The sequence below is a fragment of the Macaca mulatta genome, chromosome 3 (assembly GCF_049350105.2).
Source record: "Macaca mulatta isolate MMU2019108-1 chromosome 3, T2T-MMU8v2.0, whole genome shotgun sequence".
Lineage (NCBI taxonomy): Eukaryota > Metazoa > Chordata > Mammalia > Primates > Cercopithecidae > Macaca > Macaca mulatta.
In genome coordinates, this window is record NC_133408.1 from 197,961,801 (window position 1) to 197,982,544 (window position 20,744).

Consider the following 20,744-nt stretch of genomic DNA (forward strand, 5'->3'; position numbering starts at 1 on the left):
CCTGTGTTCCTTGTGCTATGACTGTTGGTTTAAAGCCCATCTCTGGTCCCGCCCAACACACAACAGGGACTCAGCAGGACACTCAGTCTGAACGACAGGGTGGGCGGCAGGCAGGGATGGCCGAGGAGCGGCTCCTGGGTGTTCCTGTGTTGTGTGAGCACATGGAAGAAGTCGGTGTGTACTAAGCAGTGAAGCTGTTGGCAACTGGCTGTGTAACAGCTGCCAAGTAACACAACATGTTTCCACAGAGCTCTAGAGGTATCAGCCTAAACAAGAGGCTCCTGAGAAGGTGCATTCGTACAGTGTGGTGGGGGTACCCGAGCTTGGGTGCAGGACAGGCGGGGGCAGCCACCTGGGCAGCCTCCAGATGCTGCTGAGGTTTGCCATGGGGCATGAACTCCAGGTGACGTCCCAAAACAGGCCACCCAGTCACTCCCTCGAGCCAGTCAGCCATCTCTCGCCCTGGGAAACGTGCATTTACAGAGCATCGCCTGGTGTATCAGGAACAGGTTCTCTTGCTGTCTCAGACCTGTGAATGCCTACATTTTGGCTGATTTAGAACCACGCACGTTAGGCCGGGCGCAGTGGCTCACGCCTGTAATCCCAACACTTTGGGAGGCCGAGGTGGGTGGATCAAGAGGTCAGGAGATCGAGACCATCCTGGGTAACACAGTGAAACCCCGTCTCTACTAAAAATACAAAAAAAATAAAAAATAAAAAAATAATTAGCCAGGTGTGGTGGCGGGCGCCTATAGTTCCAGCTACTCGGGAGGCTGAGGCAGGAGAATGGCGTGAACACGGGAGGCAGAGCTTGCAGTGAGCCGAGATCGCACCACTGCACTCCAGCCTGGGCAACCGGGCGAGACTCCATCTCAAAAAAAAAAAAAAAAAAAAAAAGAACTGTGCACAATGGACGCCGGCCTCGGAGAGTCCACAACAGGAAGCAAACAAGGATTAAAGTGCCAGAAATGGAAGACACAGCATCGGGTTTCCTACGCAGCCTGAGTCTGAGCTGATGAGGGGTGGAAACACCGGCTCCTCGGGGGCCGGCACTGCGAGGGAAACGTGTGCCACAAAAGTCAGCCTGGCCTTCGAGCCCACCAAGGGGCTTTGGGATCACACAGCCAGAGGCGAATCTCAGCTCTGCAGCCTGAGACAGGTCCCCAAATGCCTCAATCCCCTTCTCAGACAGGCAGACAGACAATAACAACGATGCCTGGGACACAGGACATTAGAACCCCCGCAGCACTCACACGGCACCTGGTGGGCAGTAAGCGCCTGTCGCTGTTGGTCCTGGGCTAACGCTGATGGGAGGAGCCGCTGCGAGCATATTTACTTCTGAATATTTTCACATTTAAAAATCATCTCCGTTTTGCTTTGGAATGCGTGGCATCTCTGCTGTGCAGGTGCTGACGCGCCCCAGAGCAGGCATCGGCTGTGTTGGCAGAGGAAGGTGGGAAGGCCCAGGGGAGGCCAGCAGAAGGACGGACTCACCAGGACACCCCCACGGACAGGGAAGGTGCTGCTGACCACGGCCAGCACCGACAGGTCATGGTAACAGCTCACACACAGCTGCAAACTCACATCGCTGCCTCTGGAACCACAGAGTGCTCTGTATGAGATATTTTGTGTATTTTTGACCAAAATGAATCACATGTGGGGAGAGTGGGGACTGTGTGAGTCTGGGCTCCAATCAGCTGCAAAGATGCAGTGTGGGAATGACAGCAGCTTCCCTCTGCGGACACAGCACTCACTCTCCACACCTGGGCTGCGTCCACCAGCCCCAGGACTGTGGGGAGGGGTGGTCACCAGAAGGGGCCAGGTGGGAGCAGGACGAGCTCACAGTCTCCCCAGGCCTCCCCAACCAGCATGAGTTCTCAGTATCTCCCTCTACACACACAAACACCACACACACGTGCATATCACACATGCCACGTACCCATATGCACACCACATATATGCCACACACCACACACATGTACACCACACACAGACCACACACACGCCACACACACGTACACCACACACAGACCACACACACACCACACACATGTAGATGCCACACATACATACCACACACCACACATATGCACACTACCACACACGCACACCACACATATCCCACATACCACACACAAGCGTGCACGCCACACATGCCATACACACCACACACATGCCACGTGCACACCCCTAACTTAAACCCTAGCTCCAGCCGGGCGCGGTGGCTCAAGCCTGTAATGCCAGCACTTTGGGAGGCCGAGACGGGCGGATCACGAGGTCAGGAGATCAAGATCATCCTGGCTAACATGGTGAAACTCCGTCTCTACTAAAAAATACAAAAACCTAGCTGGGAAAGGTGGCGGCGCCTGTAGTCCCAGCTACTCGGGAGGCTGAGGCAGGAGAATGGCGTGAACCCGGGAGGCGGAGCTTGCAGTGAGCTGAGATCCGGCCACTGCACTCCAGCCTGGGCGACAAAGCGAGACTCTGTCTCAACAAAAAAAATAAAAAATAAAAAATAAATAAACCCTAGCTCCAAGTTTCTGTCACAACCAAGAGGGAAAACAGAGAGAATGCAAGAGAAGTGAGATCCGTTTCTAGGGCAGGCTGCCCCCACAAATAAGTAGAATTAAGTCAGATATTTAGAACATGGAATCAGTGATTTGGTTCCCTGGCTAGTCCACCAAAGTCTGTCAATCCAAAATACAATTTAAATGCCACATGTTTGCAATAAAAAGCAATGGAAAGCAAGGTCTTTACAGTAATAATTAAGTGAAGCAATGAAATTGAATCCAAAATTATTTTTTGTTTCTCTTCAATACTGATGCTGATACATCAGGAAAACAGAACAAGTGTAATTGGACTGAATGAGGGAAGGTGGCAATTTTCAGAGGCTCTGTAGGAGCTCCTGGGAATGCTGGGGACCTGGACATCCCACGCCAGCCTCTCTGTGTGCCGTAGACTCAGCTCTACTCCCAGGAACAAGTTTCACGCACTGGGACAGGGAGCTCTGGTACCCCACGACTTGAACACATACAGCAAGGGGTGGGGGTCTCTCCTGGGCTGTGGGCAAAGTGAAGAGAAAACCCACAATGGAACCAGCTATAGCACACGTGTGAGAGCGTGTGCCTGTGAGCACCCGTGTGTGCACATATGTGTGCCATGTGAGGTGTGTGTGTGCAGGTTTACACTAACATATGAAACAGAGTGAATGCTGGGGTTGGAATGACCCAGACCACAAAGAGCTGGTGGCAAAGGAAAAGAAACATGCACATTCCCAAGTTCTGTTTCACGGCAGAACCCACTCCTTCCCGCTCCTGAGGGGCGAGGCAAGAGGTGTCTGGCCATGTGGGTCCCATGCAGGCTCCGGGAAGGATGTTCACTCAGCAGAGCAGGGGAATGCCAGGCTGGAGGGAGCCAGTGATCAAGTTACCTCAAAACATACACATGTCTGTCTGTGAGCATGTGTACGGATGTATCTGTATGAGGATGTGTGTGGCCACATGTGAGTATGTATATAAGCACGTGCATGGGCGTGTGTGTGAACATGTTCATGGTCATGTGTGATGTGAGCAGGGGTGTATGTGTGAGCATGTGCATGGGCGTGTGTGTGTGCATGTGTGTGACTGTGTGCAGGCATGCACATGGGCATGTATGAACAGAAGTATGTGTTGTGTTAACATGTACATGGGAACACGTGCATGTGCGTCATGTGTGAACGTGTGTTAACATGTAGATGGGCATGTGTGTGCATGTGTGTCATGTGTGCATGTGTCATGTGTGAACATGTACATGGACGTGTGTGCATGTGTCACGTGTGAACATGTACATGGGCATGTGCGTATGTGTGTTTGTCATGTGTGGACATGTATGTACATGGGCGTGTGTGTGCATGTTGTCATGTGTGAACATGTACATGGGCGTGTGTGCATGTGTGTCATGTGTGGACATGAACATGGGCATGTGTGTGCGTGTGCATGTGTGTTGTGTGGACATGTACATGGGCGTGTGTGCATGTGTGAGTTTTGTGTGTGGACATGTACATGGGCATGTGTGTATCATGCGTGGACATGTACGTGGGCGTGTGTGCATGTGTGAGTGTCATGTGTGAACATGTACATGGGTGTGTGTGCATGTGTCATGTGTGAACATGTACATGGGCGTGTGTGTGTGAGTGTGCATGTGTGAGCACATGCATGAGCGTGTGCTGCCAGGAGGGGAAGAGCACAAGGGAACCAACTTTACACACACGAGATATTTAAAACCAAGTCTTTATAATTTCAACAGCACCATTCCCTCAGGCCATGACATTAGCATCCATAAGTCGAGAACCTGGTGGTGGTCTGTGCTCTATTTTTTTTAATTTTTAAAACACAAAATAATTAAGACATGTTACAGTTGCAGACAGAGCTGGTTTGTTGTGAAAAGTTGTTCAAAGAAGGACAATGACCAGGCAGCTCCTGCAGGAGGTGGAGCGCATCCATGGGAAACTCACGGCCACCACTCATCGTCCACAGCCAAACACAAACAGAAACAAACCACAACAGACTGTGTTCAAAACAAGAGGAGCCCTAAGCTGCGATGAGGGAACTGAATTTAATGTCTTAGGTTATAGCCCGGCCAACAGCTGCCCCAAACCGTGCCTGAGAGAGCAAATTTACAGACACATCACCCTACAGCACTCAGGTAACGGCTTCCCAGCCACACTCCATTACCCACACCCCATTACCCACGCCCCATGCTGCCATCCGAGAGACCCTCCGGGGAAGGGAACCCAAGGCTGTCAGTTCACATCTCCCTCTCCAGAGTCGAGCTCAAGCCTGCGGCTGCCACCCTCCATGAACTGATGGGAAAAGGGGCCACAGGAAGGCCCCAACCGCATCCAGATCCAGGCCTGCGAGCCCAGGGGTGGCACAGAAACAGCAGGTGTTCCCTAAGAGAACGATCCAGGGCTGTGGCAAAGCCCCCTCCAGGCTTAGCTTGTCCCACCTGTGGGGAAGGCGCCGTGAGGCCTCCTCACGAGGCAGGCGGGTGTTTGCTGTGGTGGACAGATGCCCACGTCTCACGCGCAGCCTCCTGGAAGGCAGCAGATGGAAACACCCCAGCTGAGAGGAGGAGGCAGCAGCGGGTGCAGGAAAGAACAAAACCGACGCGCCGCTGGACCATCACCTTTGGAGAAAAAGGTGAAGAAATCTGTGTCACATAAAACAACCTCCAAACACCAGGCTCGATGCCATCACCCACCGCCTGCCCTCTGATCCTAAGAAAGAATGTGGTGAACAGGAGCATATTTTACACAAATGCACGCCTCCTCCCAGCCGCGTTGGCTGCCAACCTACCAGGCACCTGGAAGCTGAGCGCACCACTGCACTAACCCTCGTCTAAACACTTACGTGCGCCGAGAAGCCCAGGCATTCGGGGTTTCCACTGACAAGGACATGGAAGGCAAAAACCCAAAGCAACTTGGGCCCTTCCTTCTCAAGGGTCAGATAAACCTGCTTAGTTTATTCTTAGAATAGTTTTTGCCACAATGAAAACTGAAAAAACAACGAAGTCAGATGGGGCGTGTCCATCCACAGACTTTAATCCTGCGTTAACAGAGGCTCCCTAAAGTGCTGGAGGGAGGTGCAGACCGCTTCAGGGTTGGCCCAGCACCTGCGTGGTGTCCACGCCCCCAGTGTAAAAAGATCCTCAGCTCATCGGGCACGACCTTGCTTTGTTATCTGCTCTTGGCCTCTGTCCATTCTCAAGCCACGTCACATCTCTCCGGCCAGGCTCTCAGATGCCCATAAGGGACACTGGGAGAGGAACCTGTCAGCCCCCAGTATGGCTCCTGTGGCTCCTGAGAAGCCCCAGATGTCAGACAGGCATCAGAGCATTCCGGTCACGTGCCCCACAGTCGTCGTGCAGACAGGAGAGAGCCATGAGATTTGCTCAGGCTTTCAGCAAACCTCCACCGATGGCTCCACACTGGAAGTTGGAGTGTGGTGGACCATGCGTTATAATAAAGGTGCTATTGTATGCGACTTTGATCCTGCAAAGAGGAAAAAACATGGGTAAAAAGTAAGAAAAGACCAAAAAAGTCACTAAACCTCAAAAACCCAGGACATTATGTGGTTAGAGGAACAGCATGGAACATGGCAAAAAACACGTAACAATAAAACAAAAACCAGCAACGGGCACTCCTCCAGACACACCACAGCACACTTCAGCCTGCTCCTTACAAGACTATACTGAGTGTGCTGGTGTTAAACGCATGCAGGAGCCCTCTGCACACGGCAGGGAGAGCGTGGCCCGTGCTGCGCTCTGACACACAGCAGGGAGAACGTGGCCCGTGCTGCGCTCTGACACACGGCAGGGAGAACGTGGCCCGTGCTGCGCTCTGACACACGGCAGGGAGAACGTGGCCCGTGCTGCGCTCTGACACACGGCAGGGAGAACGTGGCCCGTGCTGCGCTCTGACACACGGCAGGGAGAACGTGGCCCGTGCTGCGCTCTGACACACGGCAGGGAGAGCGTGGCCCGTGCTGCGCTCTGACACACGGCAGGGAGAGCGTGGCCCGTGCTGCGCTCTGACACACGGCAGGGAGAGCGTGGCCCGTGCTGCGCTCTGACACACGGCAGGGAGAGCGTGGCCCGTGCTGCGCTCTGACACACGGCAGGGAGAGCGTGGCCCGTGCTGCGCTCTGACACACGGCAGGGAGAGCGTGGCCCGTGCTGCGCTCTGACACACGGCAGGGAGAGCGTGGCCTGTGCTGCGCTCTGACACACGGCAGGGAGAACGTGGCCCGTGCTGCGCTCTGACACACAGACCATCTCGATGGCTCAGGGATGGCCAGGCTCCAACACACCTGCTCCCCCCTGACTGGCCTCTCTCCATCAAGCCAGGGACCAGGCCTCATTCCCACAGCCACCGAAGCATTAACTTCAAGCAAAACAAACACAAGCAAACAGAACAGAAATGACTTGAGTTCCTGTCACTTTGTGCTCCCGTGACCCTCCAAGAGACCAGCAATTAATAACTCGCGAAGGGTTAGCTCACCTCCCAACAACCACAGGAGCTTGAAAAACACTTCCTTCCCTAATTTTGTTACTTGCAGAATAAACTGATTCACCAGTCCCCGGAGATACCGGGCTGAGTGCCTTGGTCCTAATTACAGCAACATCATCTTCCTCAGTGCACCCTCACTCACAGGGCAGCGCCCAAGATCTGCACTCGCTAAAGTGAGCCTCTCACAGATGCAATCTGTGCAAACTTTAAGTCCCAACAAAACTTTGCCAAACTCACTTGTTGAGCAAGAAGCTCAGAAATGGAGATTTCTAGGACCCTCTGCGTCTGGCTACAAATCCCAGGCACAAACCATCCAAGGAGAACACCCCTTTGCCTTCCACTGAGTGGCCCAATGTGGAGTGCTAGGAAGCTATCAGAAGCCAGACGGACCCGTGTTCACTCCCGGAGGCACTGCCAGGACCCTGTCCTGCGTGATGGGTCTCCCTGCAACACACTAGGAGTCTCTATCTGGAGGTGACTTCCGGCAGAGACCGCCCTGACCCCAGCCCTCTGCATCGCACCAGGTGGACACCACAGAAGCTCTAGCCTGAGACATCAAGCCATCAATCATCCATCAATCGATGAAGCTCTCACCTATAACAGACATCCTTTCACCACCACACAGCATTTACCAAGCTTTCCAGGCTGCCCTGATGGACATGCTCACAATGCCTCGGGAATTTTCTCTGAAGATGTGGACGCAGAATGAACACCATGAAAATACAGTGGTCAGAACACAGTTCCCACGGAGAACGCAGTGGTCAGGACACAGTTCCCACGGAGAACGCAGTGGTCAGGACACAGTTCCCACGGAGAACGCAGTGGTCAGGACACAGTTCCCACAGAGAACGCAGTGGTCAGGACACAGTTCCCACTCCATGTACATCCCAAAGTCGCATGTCAGGCCCTCCATGCCGCCGTCACAGCTGCTCTCTCCCAAACCACCGCTGCCCTCACTGGGGACGCCGCGCCTGAAGATGCAGAGGCAATTCCTACCCTCCCTGGGCCTCCACTGGCCAGTGCAGGTTGTGACCACCCACCCCCTGGGCTCCGTTAGGGACGGCTGTGAGGGCAGGTTGTGACTGCCCATGCCCTGGGCTCCGTCGGGGACAGCGGTGTGCTGTTCTTCATTTCCCAGGCGTTTCAGTGTGTCACTGAGGTGACAGAACTACACCTTAGTGTGCCCTCGCAGAAGGGAGCACTTCACACAGCAGCTTTAGAGACCAGCCGCCTCCGAAGTCTCTGTTCCTCCTGCATTGCCTCCCAAATGATCTCCCAGCCTGGGAATGTCAGATTCTCAGATTCCATGGGGTATTCTTTTCTGTGACTCTTACTCATGTAATCTAAGGAAGTGTTGAAGTTCCGAGTTACCCTGCAGCAAAGGCGTATCTTGTTCCTTCCACAATCTGGTCAAAGAAAACAGCAGCTTTGATCTCGGATACTCTTAACTACTCAGTACCAAGGGAAGTTGTGGGCTTTGAGCCAACCACACCTCATGTCAGTGCTCGCTCCCTCGCCGTTCAGCTGCGTGAATTCGGGCAAATTTCTCACATGAGCTGAGCCTCAGTTTTCCTTTCTGTAAATTGGGGATTTAAAATGCCCCCCTCACTGGGTCATGGTGAGAACCTGCACTGGGAGGGTGCCCACATTTAATCTGTGCTGTTGTCATTCTCCCAATACAGAATTGTGTCAGAATCCTGCCTTCTGTGGCTAGAATACTTGTCAACTGCCTGTTAGAAAGAGAGCAACTGGGGAGCAGCTGGGGCTTTCTCTGGGGGTCAGACCATGGCACTGAGGACTTCTCATAGCATTCAGGTGGCTATTGAAATCACACAAAAACAATTATTAGGCAACCATTAGAAATCAGGCAATAAAGTTTTTTCAGTTAGTTGGTCAGCTGCATACACAACACAAAGCAGAACACAGAGTGTGTATGTCCTCAACCATGAGTGTTTTTCCATCATGTGTTAAAGAAAGACTGGAAGGAAATACAGTAAATTTTAATATAGCAGCTATACTTGATTGTATTTGGGATTTTTTCTTTCATTTTCTACAAAATGTCTATGTTTTCCATCCATTTCATTTTTACAATCAGAAAAAGTACTTTAAAAATGAGTAATCTAAAAATCTGGTTCCAAACTAGGTAAGATGAAGAAATATAAAATGTCAGTTCACATCCAAAAGGTTGGGACCTTCCTAACCACAACCCCACACATAACCACACAAAACACTCAAAACAACCACACAAAGCAACCACAACTCCAGCCCATACCTTCCATTTAGTTTTGTTGTGGATGTTAGGATGCAATGCCCCAAATCTCATTAAGCCCATCAATTAAAATTCAAAAATATAAAACATGAAAGCTAAAATGAAGAAGGTCTGAAATGCCCCTTAAATTTTGCTAAAAATCATTACCTCCTCCTCTGGGTCCAGAAAAGGCTGGACAGAGGCTTGCCTAATGAAAGTGATGATCTTAGATTTGAAACTTTGGCTGGTTTCATAAACTTAAGGATGTTTTCAATAAAATAAACAATAAGAAGTATGCACTGCCCTGCCTTGTCTATTGTGCATCAGGCACATGAAGACACAAGGGCCTTCCCAGCCCATCATCACCGAGATGGGACTCAGGAAGACCCCACAAGGGCTTTCCCAGCCCGCCACTGACAAGATGGGACTCAGGAAGACACAAGGACCCTCCCAGCCTACCATCACCGAGACAGGACTCAGGAAGGCACAAGGGCCTCCCAGCCCGCCACTGACAAGATGAGACTCAGGAAGACACAATGGCCCTCCCAGCCCGCCACTGACAAGATGAGACTCAGGAAGACACAAGGGCCTTCCCAGCCCACCGTCGACAAGATGGGACTCAGGAAGACACAAGGACCCTCCCAGCCTGCCATCACCGAGACAAGACTCAGGAAGACACAATGGCCTTCCCAGCCCGCCACTGACAAGATAAGACTCAGGAAGACACAAGGGCTTTTCCAACCTGCCATTGCCAAGATGGGACAGATGAAAACACAATGGCCTTCCCAACCTGCCATCACTGAGACGAGACCCAGGAAGACACAATGGCCTTCCCAGCCCGCCATCGACAAAACGGGACTCAGGAAGACAACTGAGGAAACAGCTGTCAGCAGGACGCAGGTGGAGACAGACTGTTCCCTGGACTGAATGTGTTAGTCCTCCCAAAACTCCTACGTGATGGTGTTAGGAGGGCCTTCTGGGAGGTGACTGGGCCATCAGGGTGGAGCCTCAGGATGGGATTAGTGCCCTTATAGGAAGAGACTCAGGAGCCCACCCTCTGCTCACCCCGTGGGGTCCCAGTGAGAAGACAGGCCTCTGCAAACCAGGAGCGGGCCCTCCCAGACAGCAAGTCTGCCGGCACCAAGTCCGCCGGCACCTTGACCCCACACTTCCAGCCTCCAGAAATGTGAGAAGGAAACATTAGTTGTTTAAGCCCCAGGCTGCAGCATATTTGTTATGGCATCCTGACCGGACGACGATGAGTAGCACAGCCAAATTAGGGTAACTGGAGAGGGATGGCTTACAAGGGCGAGGGTCAGGCATGAGGGACCACAGGAACAGGCTCTCCAGGTCAGCAGAAATGTCGTCGTTAGCACCCAAGGCCCAAACGAGGAAGCAGAGTCATGCACGAGAGTCGACTGTCAGGAAACAGTGAGCTGCAGCCCAAGGACAGGCCAGCGGGAGCTGTTGCCAGGAAGTGCAGCCCATACGCCTCTCTATCCAAGCTCCAGCTCCCTCTGCCATTCTCCTGCCTCAGAACAGTGAACAAGCGCACTGAAGCTGCGCTCCCTTCCCCTCAGCCAGAGCAGACCAGGAGACCAGGGGCCAGAAGGCAGGAGAGTTAGGACGGAGGTCGAAGGACCCCCAGACATGTGGGGCACAGAGCAGGGCGGGGATGGTGGGCACACCACAGAGCACCCAGCCTCGCCTGCCAGCCCAGCAACCAGCCTGGACTGTGCTGCAAACTCGATTTCTTGCATATAAATGTGAACATTAGGCTAAATGACCCTTACGTTACCAGTGTATCTCACCAGCGCTTTCAGCCTATTTCTTATTTTGGTCTCTGATAAATGACTTCATCTTTATTTATGAATGTTCCTTTCCTTGTAACATTTGCGAGCTTCACCTTGACCTCATAAATGTAATTTGTTGTTTCAAATTCCAGTAGCAGAACTGCATTTTAAAATGCTGAAAAGCCATCACTTGAGAGCTGGTGAGAGAAAACATTCGTTTTGCTCATTACTCATTTCTTCTAGCTTTGGAAGCAAAATCTGGCTTTCGGAGCAGGAAGGAGGGCAGGGTCCCCTGTGGAGCTCTCTTCCGGACGCTGGCGGACAAGAGCACAACTCGTGCATCTTTAGAATCAGCGCCCCTTTTTAGGGGCCCCCGTAAGTGGCTTTGTTTCTGGAACACGTGGGGATACTTTTCACACTCCACCTAGCCCACAGCCAGGTCGGCGCACCGCATCTTGGAAAGTGTTTGGAGACCTGCTTGTCCGGTGACTGGCGCACGCCGCGCTCCCTCACAAACACTAACCCCAGGGATTCTCCTCCCAGCGCTGCCCCAGCCCCTGCGCGGCGTGTCCCTCTGGGAATCCACTCGCAGGCGACCTCCGGCGTGTGTCTACTTGTTGCTTCTGTTCCTGTTACCACCGAGGGTATGGCTGCAAGTTTCCAAGGAAAAAGCGCAGCCTCCGTGGGTCGTGACTCCCGTGTGCGCCTCTCCCAGCGTCACACGGGGCTTCTCAGGTGCCCCAGCCCACCTACGGGACCTGCAGAGACGCATCCCAGCGCCCTAGGCGCTGAGAACAGGTGGGCGCTCACCTGACAGTGGCCTCCCATCCTCCACTGCCTCGAGCCCTTTCCCACGCACTGCACCACAGACGCCCCGGCCACTACCTCATCCCAAAGCAGGCGGCGCCACGGGGCGGGAGAAAGCACTCAGGTCCGTGAACACCTGCCTCGTGCAGGGCCCAGACTCCACGGATTCTCGTAGCCTCAGAACCCCAACGACGGGCCCGGGAGCACAGCTTTTTATTCCCGCTGCGCAGATGAGAGAATGAAGACGTGACCCACCCAAACTCACAAGCGGGCGGGGGTGGTCTGGCTCCCAGCCCAATCCCAGGACCCGCTGGAAGCGAGTCAGGACGAACCCCCGGGGCTCAGCTCTCCAAATTCAAAATGGGAGGGGCTTCCCTTCACCCCTCAACGCTCTGGAGGGAATGAAAACTGCAGATTCCAAGGTGTTTCAGGGAAAAGGCTTGCCCCCCATGTCCGCCAGCTACACAGCCTGCAGCAACCACACTGGTAACAAACAAGTAACTGTCCCATTTTCCCTGAACCATGTCTTCAATTTCATCTAAAAATGGAACCATGAATTTCAATGAGTCGGAGAATCTTTTAAAATGTATATTCAAATGCACTAAGATACTGATTTGTTGTTTATCACATTCACCCTCTAGGCACCTGAAGACACAAGTGACAGCAACATCGGCTGTGTGCATTTCGTTAAATGGGTTTACTCCCAAAACTGTCCACTTGCCTTTTAAATATCCTTAAGGTTGCTGCCTTCAAAAACAAGCCTTTTGTTTCCACAGAGAAATGCATGCAAGTGGCTCTTCCCTGCAAATGAGAACATCTGACCCTGGCCCAGCACTGGAATCCCGTCCCAAACGTGGCCTCAACAGCACAGCCTTGAAGCAAGCCCAAGGAGCTTGAATGAGTGAGGGTCCTGGTGTGAGCTCAGCCGTGACCTCCAGGACAGACGGGAGCAGGCACTTCTACAGGGTGGCCCTTCGGAGAGGGAAAGACCTGGAGCCTTACGCTGGAGCACACTCACTCTGGGGGTCTAGGGCCGAGTCCCAGGTCCCAAGGGACGGTGCACTGTGAGCCTGGAGCCGCTGATGGCTGGGACTGGACAGTGCACTGTGAGCCTGGAGCCGGTGATGGCTGGGGACATACTGTGAGCCTGGAGCCAGTGATGGCTGGGACTGGACGGTGCACTGTGAGCCTGGAGCTGGTGATGGCTGGGACTGGACGGTGCACTGTGAGCCTGGAGCCGGTGATGGCTGGGGACATACTGTGAGCCTGGAGCCAGTGATGGCTGGGACTGGACGGTGCACTGTGAGCCTGGAGCCGGTGATGGCTGGGACTGGACGGTGCACTGTGAGCCTGGAGCCGGTGATGGCTGGGACTGGACGGTGCACTGTGAGCCTGGAGCTGGTGGCAGCTGGGGACACCCTGTGAGCCTGGAGCTGGGACTGGCTGGGACTGACTGGTGCAGTGTGGTCTGGTCATCGTCCCCACGTGGCTGCTGCAGCAGGGGCCTGAGTGGCCTTTGCAGTCACACACAGGCAGGGACCGGGTCCATGCCCTGGCTAGCTAAGGGCCTCACTCTGCATTTCCTCATGGTTCTTGTCTCTGCAGCCGTGGGCTCCCAGGAGCCTCGGGCCCACCAAGCATCACCCTCCCTTTCTACTCCAAGTATATTAGGGTCTCCTGCCCAGAAGTCACTGTCAATGTCCTTAACCAAAAGGGCTGTCAGCCCCTCCCTCGAGCCGGAGGAGCCCTGGAGAGCTAAGGTTCCTGGGGCTGCACGAGCTCAACCCCCAGCCTCTGGGGCTCTACGGCTGGGCCCAGCTAGAGAGTCTGTGAATGTGGACAGGCCCGTGCCGGGCCTCGGCTGGCAATGGGGAGGCCAGGCTGGGCCCCCCACCTGTGCTCCATGGGAGGAAAGCACACAGCCAAGGTGAGATTTCTTTGGAGGCAGCTCTGCTCCCACCCATGCCCCCAACACGCGTACCCTCCAGAGGGACAGCAGGGTGTCACCACCCTGCATCAAGACGAGAACACCAGGGACCCCGGGGCTCTGGGCAAGGGTGGGGTCGCCTCACACCCCACCGTGTGTGTCTGTATGGAGGAGGCTCTGACACCTCCCACCACCGAGGTCTCTTCTGCCCCTAAAATTCCATGAGCTTTTCCTTCACTGTGGTAGAACCAACAAGTTCTCAGGGCCCCCATCGAACTCTGGGGTGAGCGCTCTGGTTTGGCTTTCTCCACGAGGTCACCAAGGCCAACATGCCCCGGTGGCTGGTGACAATGTGTGCCACATGACCAGCATTTACTGAGCACCAAGCACACAGGTACTGCCCACAAGTTACCTTCTTTAATCCCTACAACCACCTACAGGGTAGGAATCCACTTTTTTGCAGACAGGCAGCTGAGGCTCGGAGAGGTTAAGTAAGCTGCCCAGGGCTGCACAGGTGCTAACTGGCAATGCTGGGATTCGAATCCAGGTCTGATCTAAAGCCTATGGCCTTTCTCTTTGCCACAAATCATCTAAGTATTCATAAATACTAGTGTGCCTGGCACCTCATAAATCGGTTCTTATGTTTATCTTGAAAACATAGGGTAAATTTTTTGCTGTAAATTTCAAAGTGACATTCAAATTCTTTGGTTTCTCTAGGGCTTTTATCATTAGCACATGCTTGGCACTGTCACTCAGAACTTTGGGCTGTGGTGGCATTTAGTGCACTGAGGTTTGACCTGCCCTGAGCCCTACAAATCTAACTTGTTTTCTAAAATTAAGGCCAAAATGCCAGCGAAGCAAGCATTATTCCACCCAGTTATCTGCCCACATCTGCACCAGACACTGCCACCGAGGGTCCACTGGCTCCGTCCCCTCCCTCGTCTGTGGACCTGAAACAAACATCACTTCCACCCTGGGCAAGGTGTGCAGCTCACACAGAACATCTTCATGGCAGAAAAGCTGGCTTCAGTTCTCAGCAGTGAATATCCAGATTCCACAGCCATCTGGCTGTCATTTCACAAGCTCTTTGCAAAATCTGGCTATAATTCTACCAAGGTACAAACGTTAGTTAATCCGTTTAAGGCTTAGCTAAGTGAGCTGAAGAAAATTAAAACACTTGCTAAAGCTTGCCGCAGCTCAGAACCCAAAAGGGCTGCGGACGCATGAAAGGAGAAGTATCAGAGGAGAAGAGGCCAAGGCTGCCGGGCAGGCTGAGACTGCAGAGCGCCACACACGCGCGTCACACCTGCTTCCAATTAGGACAGCTCAAAACTGGCTAGCACACGGCTCGATAAGTCTGTTCATGAAGTAAACTGGCCTAGCCTACTTCAGAAAACAGCGAGGCTTTATTACAAGCAAGAATTAACAGACTGCCAATTGATATGCTAATTACTAACATTTCTATATATTTGTCAAGTAAGATCCCTAAGGAAGAAGAGACAATGTGACTATCTGGCTTGAGTTACAGTCTTTAAAAAAATAAAACCATGTGTTTTCTAGATTTTTCATTAATTCAAACCAGTGCCTTCTTTTGCTGTTGTTTTTTGGTTTTTTGGTGTTTGAGATGGAGTCTCACTCTCTCACCCAGGCTGGAGTGCAGTGCTGTGATCTTGGCTCACTGCAACTTCCGTCTCCCAGGTTCAAGCAATTCCCCTGCCTCAGCCTCCCGAGTAGTTGGGATTACCAGTGCCCACTACCACGCTGGGCTAATTTTTTTGTATTTTTAGTAGAGTCGGGGTTTCACCATGTTGGTCAGGCTGGTCTTGAACTCCTGACCTCAGGCAATCAGCCCACCTCAGCCTCCCAAAGTGCTGGGATTACAGGTGTGAGCCACGGTGTCTGGCCTTTTTAAATTGATTTCCTACTCTTACCTGGGACATAGGAAAGCTATGCAAAATTCTTCAGTGCATCAGTTATGGGAGAGAATGAACTGGAGCGCAGAAGGGACGTGCCCAGCGCCGGTTTTAAATGTAGCTGAAGAGGCTGCAGCAGCGTCCGCCCCTCTCCCAGTGGAGCAACACTCAACCCAAGCAAGCAAGCTCCCTCTCCGTCAAAAACCCTGCAAGCAATGTTTTTCCTCTCCGTCTAATATTAAATTGTTTCCAAGTTTGTCAAATACTAATGAGGGAAGTTTTCTACGACATTGATGTGGGTCAATAGCAAATCCGTGTCCCTGGGTTCTGTTTGCAGAGGAGGATTCCTTTCCCACCTGTCAGGGCAATGCTGTGGAATTCCAAAACCCACTGTCTACGGAAGAGCCAGACTGTTACTGGACATCAAAATGCCTGGACTTCCAAGCTCCAAAGGGCACCAGGAGATGGGGGAGCTGCGGAGACCACAAAGCCCCGGCTCTCAGCTCCCATGTCCTCACCACACCCCAAAGACAGGGAATGTCATGCGCTGGGTTGGGGACAGTATAAGGAAAGGTTAGAAACTCTTATTTTCAAAATAGTCTAACCACAGTTTTCTTCTTTATCAGATTTCATTTGAAGAAAAGATCTTCTGCTTTAAAAACACTGCTCTTGTTCAATCCATTCACTTTTCAAACAAGAAAAGTGAGGCCCAGAGAAATGAGGATGTGGCTGCGGACAGCACTCCCGAGCACGGAGCTCAACTTGGTGGGCTGGCTACGCCCGACACACCTGCCTCCAACCTCCCCACCCTGAGGCCCGGAAGGTGGGTGGGAAGAAGGAAGGCCCGGAGGGAAGCCGCCATCAGCTCAGCCACCCACAATGCACTGCTCTGCAGGCCATTACCAGCAGGGCTGCGCCCCTCTAGTCCTTGGATAGATTTTGCAGAGCCCTCTAGGAGGTCTGTCTGCCACACACACAGCTCAATTCAGTTTTGCACTTTGTTTCCCTTCTTGTGGTAACTAAAAACACTCTGGCATGTAATTCGAAAACAGCATTGAGGGTAATTGCATAATGTAAAAAAACTGTTACCAAGATAGTAGAACATTTGAAATTATCATATTTGCACTTTGGGACATACAGATAAAAATGTGATCTTACATTAAGTGCTGCATTTTCCAAAAGCACATTAAATTTATGTGTGAGGTCTCGTTGACATGTAGTAAGTGGATATTCTTAAAATTGGCTAATTCCATGTCAATGTTTCATCAAACATTTCATCTACCCTCTAAAATTAGTTGTCAAAATACACACACAGTCGAGTTAATCTCATTCCTCACAAAAATCCACTGAGACCGGATCTTGTCCAGGTCTTGGAGCCCAGGACAAGGCAAGGGCTCAGCCTCCCGGCTAAGCTGCCTCTGCACCAGGCTACCCCTGCCCACAAGGCAGCCCTCAAGAAGCAGCTCTGCACTGTGGGTTGACTGAGCCACTGCGGATTTCTCCCTCCAAAGGGTCCAAAAACCAGGGCAGTCCCAACTGGCTGGGAAAGCTCCTCTGGGCTCTGCCCCACCGCACGGCGCCAGAGTTGTGCAAAGCAGCGGGGGAGGCGGTGAGTGCCCCACGCTGAGGAGTACACCCGGGGGAGGGGGAAATGTACACCTGCCTGGGAGGGGCCAGAACCCAGTCCATAGTCTGCCCACGTGATCTATCTCTCCCCAAAACAGACTGTCGTTACCCGGTGTGACTGAGCCAGTGAACCCCAAAACAGGAACGGCAACATTGACTCTAAAGCAAGTGTGTCCAGCCCACAGGCCACAGCCCACAGGATGGCTCCGAATGTGGCCCAACACAAATTCATAAACTTTCTTGAAACATCATGAGATTTTTTGGCAAATTTTTAAAGCTAATAAGCTATCACCGTGTGAGTGTGTTTTATGTGTGACCCAAGACAATTCTTACTCCAACGTGAGCCAGGGATGCCGAAAGATCGGGGACCCCTGCTCTAAAGTGAACACAGAAGCACTGTCTGGGGCACCTGTTGCTCCGGGGTTCAAAGCCGCTGCCACCTTCTCCCCTTGCAGGTTTCTGGTCACACTTACACCTGCCCACACTGGTGCTCACACTCACGTGATCACACCCACTCTTTCTTCTCATGGAAAGCCCTGCGTGGAGAAGAGGGGCATCTGGAGCTCTCTGTCCGGAAAGGGGAAGGTGATCCACACCCTCCCAGGCCCCCTTAGGAAGCTCCAGGTCCTTCCTGACCCCAGTGCCAACCACGGTGAGGAAGGCACCAGCTCAGACACACCTGGGAACTGGCTCCGCACTTCCAGCCTCAACATCCACTGGGTTTACTGGACTTAACCGGCTTTCACTGATTTTTTCTTTTTTGCTAAAAGGAACTAGAAGATATAAAATCTCGGAACCTCTATCCACCCAGTTTTCATCTGAGAAAAGCATAAATAACAGATTCTTTCAGTTTGCCTGTCTCCCTCACCACTGAGCTGTAAGAGGCTCCCTCCAGATGAGAACGTCACACATGCAGGGACCAGTCCTGTGCTGCAGACCGAGACAGCGGGAGGCCATGTGAGTTCCTCAGCAGCTGCAAATACCTGTTTCTTATTCCTTTTACCATTTTCTTATATTCTTAAGGAAAACTGTCCCTACATTTCCCTTCCTTTTCTGCACCCTTCCAGGATGGATGTGGGTCACTTTTCCACCCTGAGCAGCCGTCTGCAGGCCTCGGGGTTTGTGCCACTCTGGAATATCATTGGTGGGGCTGTTCACACCCCCCTCCATGTGGCTGATGAGCCGAGGGCCACCAGTCTTGTCTTGGGGAAATCACAGAGCAAGTGACCAGCACATTCTCTGAGGCTCTGGAGTTGCTGTCACCCCCAGCAATCCTGTCCCTGTTTCCTTCAAAATTTCAAATCTTGCCAGGCCCAGTGGCTCATACCTGTAATCCCAGCATTTTGGGAGACTGAGGTGGGCAGACCACCTGAGGTCAGGAGTTCAACAGTCTGGCCAACATGGCGAAACCCTGTCTCTACTCAAAATACAAAAATTAGCTGGGTGCGGTGGCACGCACCTGTAGTCCCAGCTACTCAGGAGGCTGAAGCAGGAGGATCGCTTGAACCCGGGAGGCAGAGGTTGCAGTAAGCCGAAATTATGCCACTGTACTCCAGCCTGGGTGTCTCAAAAAAAAAAAAGAAAAGAAAAGAAAAGAGGAAGGAAGGAAGGAAGATTCAAATCTTAATTACAGGACTTTGAAAATTCCAGGAGGTAATTTACCTCCAGCAAGGGTTGGAGACCAAAAAAACTGGGCCAATGGCCCACAAACACGTGAGCCAGATGAACAGTCGTGCAGAAGAGCAGGGCTGGGAGTGAGCATGGGGACAGGAATGGGGAAGGGGCTGGACACGGGCCCGTCTCCTCCCTGAGAAGAACCATCAGGGAGCCTCGGTATCAGCACCACACTCCTGGTGACAGGGACACAGAGGGCTGGTGACTGCTTCCACTGGATGTGGAGAGCGCTTCCAGCAGCTTGAACTTCACGCCTGCCCGGAGACAGGGGTCCGTGAAGTACCAGCTTTGCACTGTCAAAGGGAATCCCTCCCAGGAGAGGATGGACAGAGCTCTCAGTGTCCTTTGGACACCACAACCCAGAATGGTGCTGGAATCACAGCTGCTGGGTTAAGGGGCTCATGGAGGAGGCAAGCCCCCGTGTCCCCGGCACCATGATGTCGAAGTGACTAAAGGGCGTGGAGAAGGGGCCTCCTGATAATCCCTACCAGCAGCCAGGAAGTGCCCTGGGAAGCACATCGCCAGTTGCCCTCCAAGGCCACGCCCTGACATGGGAGGCCACGGAGCAGACACCGCCTCTCCCAAGAAGCAGGTGGGTGATTATAGAGGTGCTCCGAGGGTCTTAGGCAGAGCTGGCCACACTTGCCTTGGTGAAGACCCTAGCCACCAGCCTGGGAGATTCGGTCACCCCACTGCCAGCGCCTGCCAAGTTCTTGTGAGTTGAGCACGTCTCACGCACACACCGAAGTGCAGACACGCACACAGGGCATGGATGCTCCAGAGGGGTTCAGCTTATGGTTAACGCTGGGGCTGCCTTCATCTCATGCACGCTGGGCAGCCTGGGTGCCTGGGGCAGGGCTAGAGGGACAGCCCAGCCCTCTTCAGTGCCCCAAGCGAGGCCGCAGCCAGCCCATCCAGAGCTCAGAGCTCATGGCAGAGCAGCGCAGAAAGAGGCTCAGACCCAGGCCCTCCTGCCAGGCAAGGCCCCTGGGCTCACTCACCCCACACCACAGATGTCAGGAGTTCTGTGCAGGCAAGGTGGGCTTCTCTTTGTATTGATTTTTGGGGCTTTGCCTTTTTTAACTAAACATTTTTTTAACTGTGGCTATTTATGTTATGCACATAACATAAATAAAATTTACCATCTTATCACTTTTAATATACAATTCTGTGGCATTAATTACATTCACTGCTATACAACCACCACTGCCATCTGCCTCTCAAACTCCTTTATTTTGCAAAATTGAACTTTGTTCCCTGTAAATGCTGACTCCCCAGCCCTGGCACCCCCAATCCTACGCTGACTCCCCAGCCCCCGGCACCCCCAATCCTACGCTGACTCCCCAGCCCCCGGCACCCCCAATCCTACGCTGACTCCCCAGCCCCCGGCACCCCCAATCCTACGCTGACTCCCCAGCCCCCGGCACCCCCAATCCTACGCTGACTCCCCAGCCCCCGGCACCCCCAATCCTACTTTCTATCTCTGACTCTGACAACACCAGGGGCTGCTGTGAGTGGGATCTCAGTGCTTGCCCTTCCATGTCTGGCTTATGCCACTCAACATAATGTTCTCACGGTGCATCCATGCTTTCGCAGAGGTCAGGGCTCTTCGCGTCTATTTTTAAATAAAACCAGCTCTGGCTTCGAGGGAAAGGGGCCTGTTGGAGGGCAGATGAGGCAGGGACCCTGCCGGTGGAGACTGGAGCCC

The 20,744-nt window shown here is 52.9% G+C and overlaps 1 protein-coding gene and 1 non-coding gene across 4 annotated transcripts in view; both read right to left on the minus strand.

The window, feature by feature from the left end:
• PTPRN2 (protein tyrosine phosphatase receptor type N2) overlaps positions 1-20,744 on the minus strand; it is a 1,015,036-nt gene that overhangs the window by 953,446 nt on the left and 40,846 nt on the right. The gene's annotated exons all lie outside the window — the stretch shown is intronic.
• Positions 6,181-6,260, minus strand: MIR595 (microRNA mir-595). The gene has a single exon (NR_032720.1). It is a non-coding gene; the product is annotated as a microRNA mir-595 (primary transcript).